The sequence below is a fragment of the Meleagris gallopavo genome, chromosome Z (assembly GCF_905368555.1).
Source record: "Meleagris gallopavo chromosome Z, MGAL_WU_HG_1.1, whole genome shotgun sequence".
Classification (NCBI taxonomy): Eukaryota; Metazoa; Chordata; class Aves; order Galliformes; family Phasianidae; genus Meleagris; species Meleagris gallopavo.
In genome coordinates, this window is record NC_139435.1 from 17740688 (window position 1) to 17756665 (window position 15978).

General features: G+C 39.2%; 1 protein-coding gene across 2 annotated transcripts in view; it reads left to right on the forward strand.

Moving 5' to 3' along the window:
* GPBP1 (GC-rich promoter binding protein 1) overlaps window positions 1-15978 on the forward strand; it is a 40482-nt gene that overhangs the window by 2216 nt on the left and 22288 nt on the right. The window contains exon 3 of one of the 2 annotated variants that reach the window (XM_085212540.1): window positions 421-488. The exons of the other annotated variant lie outside the window; for it this stretch is intronic. The gene's annotated coding sequence lies outside the window, so the exon portion shown is untranslated. The remainder of the gene's footprint in view (window positions 1-420; window positions 489-15978) is intronic. 2 annotated transcript variants of the gene reach the window in all.

Genomic DNA, 15978 nt, shown 5'->3' on the forward strand with positions numbered 1-15978 from the left:
GAACAAATCTGCTGGGTAACTTGTCTTCCAGTTTTCTTTAGACGTGTTTACAGTATTAAGGTAATGGTATAGCTTTGCTTTTTTGATAGGTTTCCACTATTTTTTAACTATGGAAGTCAATTCTTTATTTACTGCCTATGCAATCTGGTATTTTAATGCATTGTTATGTTAAGGTTGTGTTCAGAATAGTTTCTTATTTTGTAATGGGAATGAATCTGATTTGAAACTGTAATGTAAACAAAAAAAGTAAACCCCCTTTGGGAGGGGTTCAAAACCAAGATATATTGGCTAGCTAACAAATGTTACATGTTACTGTCAGATGTCCTGCTGCCATCTCCCCCTCTAGTAATTAAATGTTTCTCATTGTAGGTGCAGTTTAAATGTGGAAATTAATATATGATTATTGTATTTTACTTGCAGGTTTGCATTTGACTGAATTGATACTGCTTAAAAGAAAATTAAGATGGACAGAACAACTTAATTCAAAAGTTAGTGGTAATTTTACTAAATAAAACTCCACTTTCCTTTCCTGGTTAATTGCAAAACTTGAAATAATTAAAGCATTATTAGGTAGGCTATAAACTCAGTGTCTGGTAAAGGTGACAGATTTATTGTAGTCATTACCTTTTCAGAAGTTTGTCAGAGCTTTTGCAGGGCTGAAGTATTACTAACACTGAGCTCATAAAATGCTCTCAGTAAGGGCATTGCAAAGATGTTTGGAAGATGACATGTTATAGCTGATATAGAAGTAATTTTAAGCTTGGGAAACTGTGCCTAAGAATTGCCAGATTTTTTTTTTTTCCCTGTAGATTTTTATTTTGACCACGAATGAAAGGCTTGCATCTAAACAGTGTTCTCAGTATCACCTTAGTAGTTCTGTTTCTGTGTGGTGTCATCTGGGTATCAAAAGTTGATTGAGCTTCAGCATTTTTGTATTCTTTTTTGAATGGTGTTGCTGTTCTAATATTTTAATGTTTTATTTCAGTTTTGCTGTTTGAAAATACATAAACTTTGGAGATGAATAGGAATCTGTTTCAGTAATTTCTTGTGACTGGGACTTTTCTGCATTGAGTCTTTAGTGTGTCTGGCAATTGAGTGAATAATTGAGCCGTATGTAAAGGAACAGAGAAGGATTTTGTTCATTCTTTTAGTTGATGTAGTCTGTGTTTTGCTTGAAACCATTTCGTGAATGGAAAGAGTTCAGGCTTAAGTGGCCATTTCATTATATTTTTTGTATTATGTGCCCACAAGCATAGCAGTACAAGTACTTATCTTTAAGTAATACAAGAAGTGATTTCTGTTTTATTTTTCAAGCTATTAATTTTCAGTTGTATGATAAACTTTTACCTCTTCATGGAGAGGTCTCACTGAAATCAAGGAGCTGTATTTTCCCTCTTAGTATTTGCATCTTTATCTAGTCTCTCTCTTCTGGATGTTTAGAAGATTTAGCTTTTTAGCTTTATTAAATCATCCCTCTACAACTTTCTGGGTGCTGGTAGGGCTGTTTTCTTTTTCACGGTGTTAATGCTTGGAAAGTACAGTTGGTCTGGTTTGCTTGCGTGTATATTTGATACAAATTCATGTGTGCTTTATGACTATGCCCTCGTAGTCTGAACTCAGTTTGTACAAGGGCTGCTCAGAAAGTAGTTTCTCCCATTTTATAGTGTTGGCTCATGATGTCAGAGGTGGATGTTGGTGGTGTGGCAGGAGAAGTTGAACCTTCTGTCTGATATCCATTCCGTGTTGTTGCTGTGTGACAGATGGCAGCAGAGGGGCAGTCTGACAGAATGGCATCTGACATGGGAACGAGTATGAAGCAAAGTGTTTTTGTGAATTCCTGTGTGTAGAAAAATGGCGCTCATCCCATTGGCATTCTACGCTTACTGAATGGAGCCCAAATAATGGATGTGAGCATGGTGAGGCAGTGGGTGATGTGTTTCAGCAGAGATGGTCATGACCAGTGGCGCAGGATTTTTGAGGATAGCGTGTGGGCTCTGGTTCATGGCTGGTGAAATACATAGCTAATGGTGGTGACTGTTTTGTGGTAAAGAATTCGCTCTATCAAGTAGTGTTACTGTGCTTCTTGTATCTGTTGTAGTTTAGAAGACATTAGTTTCAGAGTGACCTGTATAGTCGGGTAAGGCCCATTGAGGAGACCATGCCTAGCATGGTCACTCTAATACCTTCTATAGGTTATTATTTGTATAGTGCTGACACTCTATTAAGTGTTTTGCAGGTGAGTATGAGGTTAAGGTCTTTGCCCCAGGGAGATTATACTTTGAGCCTTGATATAAACATAATTTTTGTACTAGAATAATTCTGAGAAGTTTGGCTTTTTTATTCTGGTAGAATCCTGAAATTGGTTTCTGTTGAGAATTTTTGTCAACACTAGAGGCTGCTTTGCTATGTGGGGAAAAAAATACTACTTATGGGAGCTTTTAAGTGTAAGCAGAGTTGAAATGTATAGCAACACTTAAGTGGAGTTAAATGTGTGAAATGTTATAGGAAAACTGTGCAGATAACGTGCTTTTTTAGTACAGTGCAAGGTTGATGAGCAGTAATGCTACACAGTGACTGGTAATAATGCTATATATGGTGCTACCAGCTTTTCCACAATCATTGCCTTTATTTTTTTGGTAGAAGTAAGCAAAGCAGCTGAAGGATTGGTTTCCAGTGTTATTTTGCTCAGGTATTTTAAAACTGCTATCTTTTACAACTTCTTTTTCTTCAGATTCCTTTTGAAGACTCCAAAATGCAAAACCATTCCAGTGATTTTAATATATTATGTATGCTGTAGTGAAAGATGGTGTTACGGCTGTTAACATTTCTGCTTTTGGATTTTGAACCTTCCAGAGGGCAAGAGATCAGTGTTTACCTGGATTTCCACTGAATGGTACTACAAGTATAGGATTTCAAGGAAGAGGAACCTGGTCGTAGTTTACCTCCAAATAATGATAGGTAGATGGTTGGACTTGATGATCTTAAAGGTCTTTTCCAACCTTAATGATTTTCTGATTCTCTCTCTCTCTCCTTATGTATATGTAATTTAGATTTTAATACACTTCTTTGGATAAAAAAGGTGAGAAAGTTATTTTCATCTTTCTTATAAACTTGCTGTTTCTAAAATGTCTCCTAAAAGATAGTTTGATTTTTGTGACACTGTAATGTGAGGAGCGCTGTTGCTTGCAAACCATATTTATAAGCAGAAAGAGAACAGAATTTGTGATTTTTATAACAGTGGTCTCTCAGGAAATCTACTGACGTTCTGAATACTTACACAAAACAAAGGTAGCAAGTGCTCTTTAGTTGTGTCATGCTCACATAGGGATCTTAGGGAGCCATAAGTAGAAATGAAGGTGTGTTTTTCTTGTTTTTCCATTTGTTTTTGCTAAGTCACTGTAGTATTTGGTCTTAGGGCTGTGTCATTACCAGACAATGTGTTAACTTAAGTGTTGAAAAAAATTAATAGAATCATAGGATACCCTGAGTTGCAAGGGATCCACAGGAATCACAAAGTCCAACTCCAGGCTCCACGCAGGAGCTGCCAATAATCCAAACTCCATGTCTGAGACTGGTGTCCAAACGCTCCTTGAACTCCAGCAGTTGTAGTCGTTACCACTGCCTTGTGGTACCCTGCTTCAGCGCCTGAAGTGCCTGCACCCTCTGGTGCAGACCCTGTCCCCACCCCCCAGCTGCCCCTCCCCTGGCACAGCTCCGTGCCGTTCCCTCGGGCCCTGTCGCTGTCACACAGAGCAGAGCTCAGCGCTGCCCTCCGCTCCCTGTCAGGAGCTGCAGCTGCCATCAGGCCTCCCCTCAGCTCCTCTGCTCTGAGCTGAACAAACCCAGGGGACTCAGCCACTCCGCACACACCATGTCGTCTAGACCCTTCAGTAACTTTATAGTCCTTCTTTGAACGCCTTCTAATAGTTGTACGTCCTTATAGAGTGGCGTGCAATCCTGTGCATGGTGCTGGAGATGAGGCTGCACCAGCTCTGAGCGGAGTGGGACAGCCCCTTCCCTCTCCTGCTGTGGCACCCTGGGGTATTGTTGGCCCTTTGGGCTGCCAGTGTGTACTGCTGACTCAGATTCAACTTGTTGTCACTGGAACCCCAAAATCCCTTTCTGTGGGGCTGCGCTCCAGCCTCTCATCCCCAGACTCTACATATATTCAGAGCTGTCCTGTGCCTGATGCAGATTCTGACACTTGCTGTTCTTGAAATTGATGCAATTGGTCACGACCCATCCCTTCAATTTGTCAGCATCTCTGCCCTCAAGTGAGTCTCAAGCTCCTGCCGATTTAGTGTGTTGACTGCATACTTCCAGGATTTGCTACTAAGTATCTAACCCATTGATGAAAATACTGAGAAGAACTGGCCCTAAAATAGTGCACTAGGGAACCTCTCTAGTGACTGGCTGCCTGCCTTATGTAACCCCATTTACAATAACCGCTTGAGCAGATGTGCTTAATGTTTGTCCATCACATCATATTTCTGTCTAGCCACGTGCTTGTCTAGGATACTATGAGAAATAGTAGGGTCTGAAATTAATTGATGCACATTAAATAAATCTCATATCTGGCATGTTATTATACTTTTGAAGATATTTGAATCTGATGGAGGACTTCATCACATTACTGGCACAGGAAACCTTAGTTCTCATACTTATTTTAGAGACAAGGCAAGAAGGTATATTTAAAAACAAAACATTTTTTTAGTACCAGAATTCTCATTTGAATAGTTCTGTACTGGATGGTAGGGACAGGGAAACAAACTGGACTCTGTACTTTACTGTAATGTAGTTGAGAAAGAGGAAACTTCAGCTAGCTTGCTTAGAAGTTCTGAATGTTTGTTGGCCCAGTGTGAGAGAAGACCTTTAAAGGTTCTGCTACTTCCTTCACTTTCAGTAGAGGTGTGAGTCTTCACTGATCAATTTTAGACAGTGGTAGAACTTGAGAGAACTGTCATATCTCAAACCTGTTTGTAAATTATCTTAGGTCTGTGAAATCTATTTTGTGGTGAAGTGTAGAATAGGGTGGTTAGACACCTCCACTTTGTTTTTAATATATTAGTTGTAAAGCTTGCTCTGTTACAGCTGTAGCTGTGCACCTTCAGGGAGAGAAAATAAGAGAAATAAGTAATCTTTTGTTCAAATACTTGTGCTTTTTCAGCAATTTGCAGTAAGTAGAAGTGTTTCAATTTTCAAAAACTACAAAGCTTGTGTTATGTATTAATTTCTCTTATTAGCATACAGGTTTTGGATAGCAAAGTAACTTGTGTTAGCTGGTTTTACTTTGTTCAAGCAAAATGTATGAGAGTGTAAGGAAGTGTAAGCTGTCTCTTTAAAAGGGGAATAAAAATTAAGAACTATAAAGTTTAAACAAAAGTCTTTAGAGCTTGCCTTAGGGCTTGTCTTCAAAATTGGCATTACTTTTGACGACAGATAACAGAGAAGGATATGTTACCACAGAAACTTTCTGTTAAAATGAAATCTTGTAGCAGAAGGAAGAACGTCTGATTTATTTAAATTACCTACTAAATTGGGAAAAATCCTGAATATTTATTTATGTTAATGCAGAAGAGAGACTTTGTTATCAGGTGGTTAGGACTTGAGCATGTAGTATTTTTGCTTAAAATTTTTTTTGCAGCTGTTTTATAGCAGATACTTTGTCAGGCAATGTAAGCATTTCAAGTGAGCCCAAGATAAAATAACTGTGGGATCAGTTCATTTTCTAGCTTGATTATTTCAGTTGCTCTATTTTAACCAAGCAGTTTGCCTGCTGCTTCTTGAGAAAGCTCTTTGACCTTGGCAAAATAACTTCTTTCATTGTGATGTGGTGAAGTATAGTTGGTACTTGACATCTCTGGTAGCATGAACATCGTTTTGATTCTCTTGTAGAGAACTGTGTCTGTCTTCCCCCTTCCATTCCCTTGTTATTGATGATCTCTCTTTTGTAAGGTATCACGCAGGCTTGCTTCTTGTATATGCTTGGTTTGCCTTCCTGACTCAATGAGAAGGATTTGATAAATTTGCTGTAGCTTATTACTGACAATGCAAAGCAGCTGCAGTATCAAGAAATATGAGACATCGAATAATACTTAACTAAGTATTTTAATGCTGATGGCTTACAACCTACTTTTACCCTATTTATAAATATTCTAATATAGTGACAAAGTGAGGGTGGTTGTCAAAGAAGTTTGTAAATGAAGGGAGGACTTAGGGATCCACACACAGCTTGTGGTGTGCTGTACTTAAGGTATTAATAGTCTGTAAGACAGTATGTAGAAGATCATAAGGTGTGTGCTACTAAGATACACATGCATGTTGACTACATTTTTTTTGAAAACTAGGTATATGTGTGATCATAACATTTGTTGGTACATGGATTTCTGTGTGCAGATCAACAGGCGGGGGTTGTAAAACAGTCTTCAGGGAATGTTAGGAAATTTGAAATTGTATCTTCCTTTACAATCTGATGTGGAGAATTTGTGGCTGAAAACTGCCACAAATTTTTTTTTTTGTAATTTTACTATCTCATCTCACAAATTTCAAGCATTCCTTCCTGCTTATTTGAGTTTATAATGTATTTTGTTTTCATCTTCTAGCAATTTCTGAAATTCTTACTGTCACCAAAAGTTTTCTGTAAAATAATTCATGCTAGCCACAAAGCCTGAGAAGTATAAAAGCTATTTTTTCCATTATTTTAAAAATTAGTTCTCCTATAAAGTTTTAGTTGGCTCTGTTTAAGTGGGCTATGTTTAACATAGTGATAATTAAAAAGCATAGTCTTTTAGTAAATTATATTCTTGAATTCCAGATATTTGAGCTGCTTTGCTATCATTTTGACCAGCTTTTTCTATACTATAGTGATGTCACTGCTTTTATTTGTTTCATTCTGCTAGGACATTACGAAAAGGCAAAACTGTTTTTATTTATGGTGAAGTTGTTATAGACTCAAATATTTCTCACCAACCATAGTGAAACATGTTTCAGTATTGAAGGGAAGGGAAATATTTTTGCTTTGTGTAATGAGGAGACCTCCTGCAAGCTGGATCTCTTCAGTACCAGTGGGACGGACTGTTTTCTCTGCTTGCTAAATACTGGTTAGACAAGTTAAACAGTGCGCTTGTAAAATTGGGTGGGGATGGTCTCTGATCTCATGCCCTTTTCATTGAAGTTCTGCTGAAGTTTTTTTCTCTGCCTTTAGTAGAGAAGGTAGGAGAAAACTTAAGGTGACTGGATGTACCCGCAAGTACTGAGGGAGCTGACAGTTGTTGCAAGGCTCTTTAATAATTGTATTTTAAAAGTTACAGTGATGGGAGAGGTTCTCAAAGAGAGCATTGTTAATCCTCTAGTCAGAAAGAGGATCCAGGGAGCTACACGCTGGTCAGCCTCTCTTCAGCCCAGAGGAAGTTGTAGATCAACTCATATTTCCAAACACACAAATGACCAAGAAATGACTGGGAGCAATGAGCATGAATTTATATAGGGAAAGTTATGCTTACTCAAGCTAATAGTTTTGATGCGGTGACCAGCTTGGGGGGTGAAAGGAGAGCAGTGGATTTTGTTTATGTCTTTTGTGATGGTCTTCCATTGCATCCTCAAAGAGAGGTTGAAAAAGTATGTGTTAGGTAAGTGAATAATTAGACGTATCCAGAAATGGGCTAAATGTGTAAGCCCATTCCATCGGGGCTGTGACCAGTGGCATGAAGTCCATTTGAAAGAATTTACTAGGGTTATACCTTAGAGTTCAGTACTAGAGCTAATAATCCCTAACACATCCATTAATGACCTGGATGACAAGGCAGAGTTTACCTCAGCAAATTAGCAGACAATAGAAAATTGGGAGGAGTGGCTGTTAAAGTAGGTGTTTGGGCAGGCAGGAGAACTGGAGAGAGGAACCTCGGGAGGCTCATGAAGGGAAAATGCTCTAGAAAAGAGTTGCAATGATGATAAAGGGACTGGAGTGTCTTTCATAAGAGGAGAGGCTGAGAGTGCTGTAAGTATTCAGCCTGGAGAAGAGAGGCTCACTCATCTTACCTGTATGTCCAGTACTCAATGGGAGAGGATGAAGAAAGGGGAACTAGATCCCAGCAGGGATGTGACAGAACAAGAGGGAACGAGTATAAGTAACCACTGAAAATTCAGTCTGACCACAAGAAAAAGCTTGAACTGTGGTCAAGCACTGGAATAGAGTGTACATAGAGGTTGTTGTAGACTCAGTGGGTTGCTATGTTCTGAATGCAACTGGACGTAGTCTTGTTTTGGATGACTTGTGAAAATTTATGTTCCAGGATAAAACATTTTGATATTCAAAGGAAGTGCAACTTGATCAGTCTTTCAGAATGCTGTGCGGTACAATTTTTCAGAAAATACGTTCTAGATTCAGATCTACTAAGCCGTTAAACTCATTCTTTTCCATTCAAAACTGTGTGAAGATTGAGAGAGACCTACCTTGGTTAATGCTAGTGAAAGGACTACAGCCTTTTGAGACAAGAGTTGAGACAGCATGGCATGTGTTGTTTCAAGTTGAAGTTCACAACTGTTCAGATAGACTGAAGAGTTGTGCTTTTTATTGGGACATTTCTCTGGTCTGTAATGGGTGCGGACCTGGGGAAACAAAAAGTAGCATTATATGTTTTAAAAGCTTGGTTCCAGTGAGTCACAGAGTTGTTACAGTGTTCATAGTTAATTGTATTAAAAATGTGGTACTGTGCATTTTGTTTTGTTAGAGCGGTTTAGACCATTCAGAAATAGTATCAAAATAGTTTCAGAAACTCCAAGCAGTTAAAATATTATGTTATTTTCCACAGTCTTTTCAGGATTCTGTATCTTAATAATCATGCTTTTTTTTTTTTTCTTATTTAGCCTGTTTATTGAAAACAAAAGATAAGCAGGATATCTGTGCTTCAAAGCAATCAAATGGTGCTTCAATTACAACTGCTTCCTCTGCTCATTGCCCATCCACTTCTGCAGCCAGTGCTTGAAAGGAATTTTCATGGGAGTCACTCTTCCAACTCCTAAAGTATATTATGCACTTCCAGAGATGCCATTTAGCTGCTTCTGATGTTGTGTAATTAGGCAAATGAAGCGAAGAGGATTTCTTCCAGCTTCGTTTCCATTCAGCAGATATTTGTAGTACCAGGAATTCTGAATAAAGGATTACCTTTATAGTAGAGCTGCAGTTATTCCAGATCTCAATATCCTTTGTTACCTTGACATTTTTAAGGCTGAGTTAGCAGTTTTTGTAAAGGAAATTATTTTCCTACAGTGTTATCAGATGCAGTACCAGACAATATGAATTTGTAACACATGGAGAAATTTAGGCTACATCGTAAAGGTTCCAGTATTTTGAGATTTACATTTTTACTTTAAAGCTTTGTTTAAATTCTTTGCAGTCTTTTATAGATGCCTGCCGTGTCAGATCTTACTAGGCCTGACTGCATGACTTACCCTTTTGCTTCGTGGCTGGTACATCTGTTTTCTGGTTTGTCACTTCAGCTAAGTAAATCCACCTGATTCTGCCTGTAGTGACTGTATGGTTGCTCTGTGCTATGTGTCTGCACTGAATTCCCATTTTTGATGTACTGTGTTAGGGGTATGAGCTGGTGTAGCACGTGCTCACTGGGGTTCTGCACTGTGGGTAGTCTTTAATGCTCTTATGCTTTGTAGTTAGAACTTTCTGCCATATATTGCTGACTGCCTGCCTATTTAGTGACATCATTCAGGAAAGAAGGAGGGTGAAGTCTCTAATCAACATAGTTCTGGTGGAAGGAGTCTCTAATTAGGACAAATGGTATGAGAATGAGTAAGCATTCCATGTTTGTTTTTTTTTTTTTCCCATCAGTGTAAGGGGGGAAAATAAGTATTTTATTTTAACTGCAAGAAATGAAACAAATTTTGTTAAAATATGAGAACCTGTGTTAAACCTGTGTGGTGCCTATTTTGGATAGTTTGTTCAATTGGATCTTCATGGTCTGTATTTTCTGTGTTCCTGTTTTACGTGTTGACTGCTTGGAAGCTTTTAGATAATAACCAAGCTTTGGAAGCAAAATTAAAATGTTAGTTATTTTGACTTGGATAATTTTTCTCAGTAATACAAAATTAAAGTTCCACATAGTGTGAAAATGGTAAATAAGATGAGGCTCAAAGTATATATGTTAATCTGAAAGTTTGTAAATACAGGCTGTCTTTTGCTTTTGTGCTGTGATGAACTCTGCTATTGCAGAAAAAGAAATATGAATTTGTTTCATATGCCTCTGCACTCTCTTACCATTTAGAAAAATTATTTTTTAAATGCTATTGATTTGAAATAGCATTTTCAGAGAGGAGAAGGGAAAAGCTTCCTGCAGGAACTTTATTGTGATTATCACCCAAGAGGGAAAAATTGGCTTAATTATTACAAGGTTATATTTGTATACATGCATTGTGTATACAGTTTAACATATAACAATTATTAGTGTCTGACTTCTAAACATAATAGGAATGGGCAGATTTAAATGTTTATCTGAATTGTCCTGTTCTTCTGGTCTTCAGAACTTTGTTTCCAGACTAAATTTATCATGACTGTTCTCTCCTGTATTCTCATTACGTTTTGTAATAAAACAGCTTTTTTCTCAGTGAAATTTACTCCTTAGATATTTATGACCAAATGCATTTTAGGTCTTTGTTTTACGAGGCAGAGAAAGCCAGGAAGTTTTTGAAAAGACTCTTCTTGTCTGTTATGACTGTATCTTGTTCTGTGATGACTCTAAAAAAAAAAAATAAAAAAAAATAGTAGTTTAGGTAAGACTTGACTGTTTTAAGATTTGATTTCTTTATTTAATTTGGTAAGCACAGGCTAATGATAGTTTTTTAGCTCTGTTATTTATTTACTTTTTCCCCTTCTCTCATGCAGAAGAGAACTCTCTCATGCAGAGTTCTGGTAATTGCTCTAGATAGTTTGGGGTTGTTTTTTTTTCTTTTAGCCTTCTCAGGGAAGTCTTGACTTGTGATTTGCGCAGTTGCTTTTTGCCTCCCTTTTCTCAATGTGCGTTGCCTCTTCAAGCTTTCCTGAATATTGGTGTAAGTTAGTTTTCCTGAAAAGTGTATGTTTCCAGCTACTTTAAAACTGGAGAAAAATACTTTGTCAAAAAAGGACCTCTCAACTGTAAAACCAACCAACCAAACAAAAACGTTAGCAACAAAAAACCAGAACGTCAGAGCACGTCCATTCTATCTTTTTTGGGTATTTGTAGTTTACACTGGATACAGTTTGCTCATTTCAGTTGCTCACATTGGTCAGATTGGGGGATTGTATTAATGACAAATCTCTTCAATTATACATCATTTGGAACTAACTGTTCATTGTTGTTTGGGATTGTCATGGTTTTATGATTTTTGGTTATCAGTATTCCACATCATAACATCATGTAATGCACTGGGGGTTTGACCGCTGATGCTCAAGTTCTGGGTGCCTGTCCGGAGGAGAAGAAGAACTACATTTCCCCAGGGGGCTTTGCGGTCAGCGAGGAGATATAACTCCTGGCAAGGTCACCTGATGTTCTCTTCTCCGTCTGCTCTTCTCCGTCTGCTCTTCTCCGTCTGCTCTTCTCCGTCTGCTCTTCTCCGTCTGCTTTTCTTCATTGGCTCAAATGGACTGCAGTTCTCACCTCAACGTTGTGGTAAGGCCTATCCACCTTTCAGACGCACTCTCTCTCTCTCATTATATTTTGCTGATACTCTATTTAGTAAATTAGTTTGTTTCACCTCAGATCGTTGCCGCTGTTTTCAATTATTTTGGGGTTCCCTGTTTCCCTTTTCTGGAGGCGCGGATCCCTCCGCCCTGCTAATCACAGAACCAGGCCGAACCAGCCTGTAAACCGTTGACATTTCTTGGTGGAGAATGCTGGCAACAGTTGTGTTTTAGCTTTTTAGAACAAATCTCTCTCTGCTCTCAGAGAGCTTCGTTGGGAAAGTTTATCTGTTTCACCCGTACTCTGAAAACGACCTTGAAAAGTCCAGGCGGACTGCCAGTATTCTAGGATATTTGTAAACTTTGAGCCTTGCTATCTTGCTTCTGTTTAAAAAAAAAAAAAAAAAAAAAAAAAGCTTTCTCTTCTGAAACTGCCTTTCAAGGGACTGCATGCCACGGTTTCTTCTTTTTTAATGCTCAAAACATACTGGGCCTTAATTAAGTTCACCACTTTGCTCTATGGAGCAATAGGTATATACAGTTGATTGAAAACACTGATGGAAATAACTGTGTGGCATCTGCATACTATGTGGCAATTCCAGAGCGAGCTGCTAATTTTACAGACTGGAGACTTTTAAGCAGGTTTTCAGTCTCTCCTTTGAATACTTTATGCAGCTTTTGAATGCTCACCTGATCGCGTTGTTAATCTCCCTGAATGTACTGCTCATCATTTCACTCAGTATTAGTATTTATTATATTTTGAGGAAGTCCCAAAACCAGAGAATACTGAGTAGCAGGGAGTGTGGAGAGGTCTGGGAGAGACTTTAGAGAGATGGAAATCTTTGGTATCATGGAACTTTACTCCTGAACACCTGAAAGACCCTGAGAGCTTAAACAGATATTTGAGACAGGAATGTTGTGGCTCAGGCAGATCTGAGGAGGCACAAATGATTTGGGGCCTGGCTAATGCTTATGAGGCCTTAGTCAATACTATCCTGGAGATGGAGAGAGTTTGTGAAATTGAAAGGGAGAGTCTCAGGGAAACTGAGTACGAAATGAGTGAGAGAGTCTCCTGGTCGAGAGAAAAGATCTCCAATCTGAGAGATTTGCCCTCCGAATTGAGAGAGACTCCCTGCAATCCAGACTTCACAGTCTTCAATCTCAACAAGACACCCTCCAATCTGAGCTAGAAACTCTCATAATCGAATGAGACAGGCTCCAAGCTGAGCTGGAGGATGAGAACATTGGAACTGACCAACCTGATCAACTACAGGAGGCACCACAATTGATGTCAGTTGCCCCTGTAAGAGGACGGAAAACTGAACGAATCTCGACTCAGTTCGAAGAGAAGAAAGATGAGGAAAGAGGTCCAGAGGAGTGGCTCCGAGATCCAGGAGAAGCACCCCTGAGTCCAAGGGAGGGGCCCTCAGTAAGACCACGGTCACCAATGCCTATGAGGGCAATGAGAAGTCCTGAAAGAGTAAGAGGTGAGCAAGATATCATTACCATTGTTGATCGATCTATGAAAATGAATGAAATTCGAAGTCTGAGAAAAGACTTCTCACGTCACCCAAATGAGCCTATTGCCACTTGGTTACTTTGATGGTGGGACAATGTGGCCAACGGTGTGTGGCTAGATAGTAGAGAAGCTTGCCAACTGGGTGGCATTACGAGGGACTCAGCTATTGACAGAGGTATTAGTACATGCCAGACCCAGGCCTTTACCCTCTGGAAGCAGATGTTGTTAGCTGTAAAAGAAAGATACCCCTTCACAGACAATCTGATGCCGAAGAAAAAGAAATGGGCTGATATGGAAGAGGGCATCTGTTATTTAAGAGAAGATGCGGTAGTGGAAACGCTACAAAGCCTCAATTTCATTCCTAATGAGCCAGACCAAGAACATGATCCTGAGAGAGTCCTGTACACCAAACATGTGGCGTACATTCACAAAGACTCCACCAGAAAGGTATGCCAGTACATTTGCACCAGTGTATAGCAGAGGGGAAAGAAGACCCCTTATAAATGAATTGGTTAATAAACTTCAAGACTTTGAGTTACATTTAAGCCCTCTACGAGCTTGTGTTTCAGCCATTGCAAAAGTAGCTGAAAAGTTGGACAGAATGGAGAACAAACAAGAAGATATAATAGACAAACTATCAACCGTGCCTGATGCTGACGAATCCATGGTGGTAACAGATACATCAAATGGGGACCAGAATTCCCAAAACAGCCCGTAAACCGTTGACAGGCATTCAGTGCTTTATTTGGAGTTGGAGAAGAGAACACTAAGAAGGAATCTTATCAATGTTTATAACTATCTGAAGGGTGGGAGTCAAGTGGGTGGGGCAAGGCTCTTTTTTGGTGCTGCCCATAGACAGAACAAGTGGTAATGGCACAAAATGCAAAATGGGAAGTTCCCTCTGAACCCGAGGAAAAAATTCCATACTGTGTGGGTGGCAGAGCACTGAGAACAGGTTGCCTAAGAGGTGTATGAAGTCTCCTCTGAAGATATTCAAGACCTACCTCAGTGCCTTCCTGTGCAGCCTCCTGTAGGGAACCTGTTTTAGCGGGGGATTGGATTAGATGATCTCCAGAGGTCCCTTCCAGCCCCTACAATTCTGTGATTATTGTTGACAATCAGACTTTGTTTATGTGGCAAAATGTAAGTTTTACAAGGTCTGGAATCCTAGATTTATGAGCTGCCTGTGGAAGGTTTTTCTTTTTTTTTTCCTGAATTCACTGGACGGTGTTTGAATTTGACATCAGAAACTGTTGCTGACATGACTAGATATTTTGAGCAGTCTGATTAAAGAAACCTAAATGTATTTGAAAGTTAGAAATATGGTGATAACAGTATTTCAATATTTTTTTCTTTTTAAAATTGTTCAACTTTGCATTGGTGGTAGTCAACCGAAGCCAAGCTAGCTTTCTTAACACTTCTGTTAAAAGCAGTGTTGTGTTGAGTTTGTGCTACCAGGAAATGATGAATTCATCACTGTGATCAATTTTGGGCCTAATTTTTTGTAACCCAAGGAAGTTCTGAAAGCAGTGGAATCACTGTGTTCGTGTTTGTGGAGCTTACCACATTACATCTGCTGTCTAGTTTAAAGTTGGGAGTACAACAGCTGTTTTGTCTGTGCAGATGAACTGCGGTTGATTTGCTATGTGGTGTATACGTCTGGTGTGCTAGTTAGAGTTATTCATTGTCTGTCAGTGAAATTAAAGCCGGTTCTTGCTAACGCATGTGTGGGTGTATACCATTTATTTTAATTCTGCTTAAATAATGAGTGTTTTTAGTTGAAGATAGGACAATTCCTATATTTCTGAGATGTTACTGAAAAATGAATGGAGTATCAATGCTGTCTATTTGCCTTAGAGGCTCCTGAGGCTTCGTAAATGAAGCTCTTGTAGAATGTTAAACTGGAAGTATAAATCAAGTGAATTAGATCTGATAGGCCAAATATGTCTCTTCGGTATTTTTATTGATAACTGCAATAATGAAATTTTGTATGCTTATTAAATTTATAAGTAGCACAACTCTGAATAGAGGTTGTAACTACCATGGAGGATATAGATTGCAGAAATATCTCTGACCACTGGGAATAGATTAAATTGTAATGGATTTGAATAGCACGGAAAAAAAAAAAAAAAAAATCTTGTCTGATCTTGTAAAAGAACCCTTTTAAATGATGGAAGAGCATCTCAGGGCTGGGGCATGTTACAGAACAACGTGTTAATCACAGAATCACAGACTGGCCAGGGTTGGAAGGGACATCAAGGATCATGAATCTCCAACCCCCCTGCCACAGGCAGGGTCTCCAACTTCCCTATTTGATACTAGACCAGGCTGCCCAGGGCCCCATCCATTCTGGCCTTGAACACCTCCAGGGACGGGGCATCCACAACCTCTCTCGGCAGCCTGTTCCAGCTCCTTACCACTCTCTCTGTAAAGAATTTCCCCCTGACATGCAACCTAAATCTCCCCTCCCTCAACTTAAAACCATTTCCCCTTGTCCTGTAGTTATCAACCCTTTCAAAGAGTTGATTCCCCTCCTGTTTGTAGACTCCCTTTAGGTATTGAAATGCTGCAATGAAGTCACTCCGATCTAATCTTTCTCAGTTGTTGGTTTAACTTGTGAAAAAGCAATCTGAAATCAAATTGTTGTTTGGCAACCGTAATGATTATAAATCGTGGAATCACAGAATATCTTAGGTTGGGAGGATCTGAAGGACAAGCCAGTTCCAATCTCCCTGCCATGGCAGGATTGCCACTTGCTAGGTCACACTGCTCAGGTGACCATCAGCCT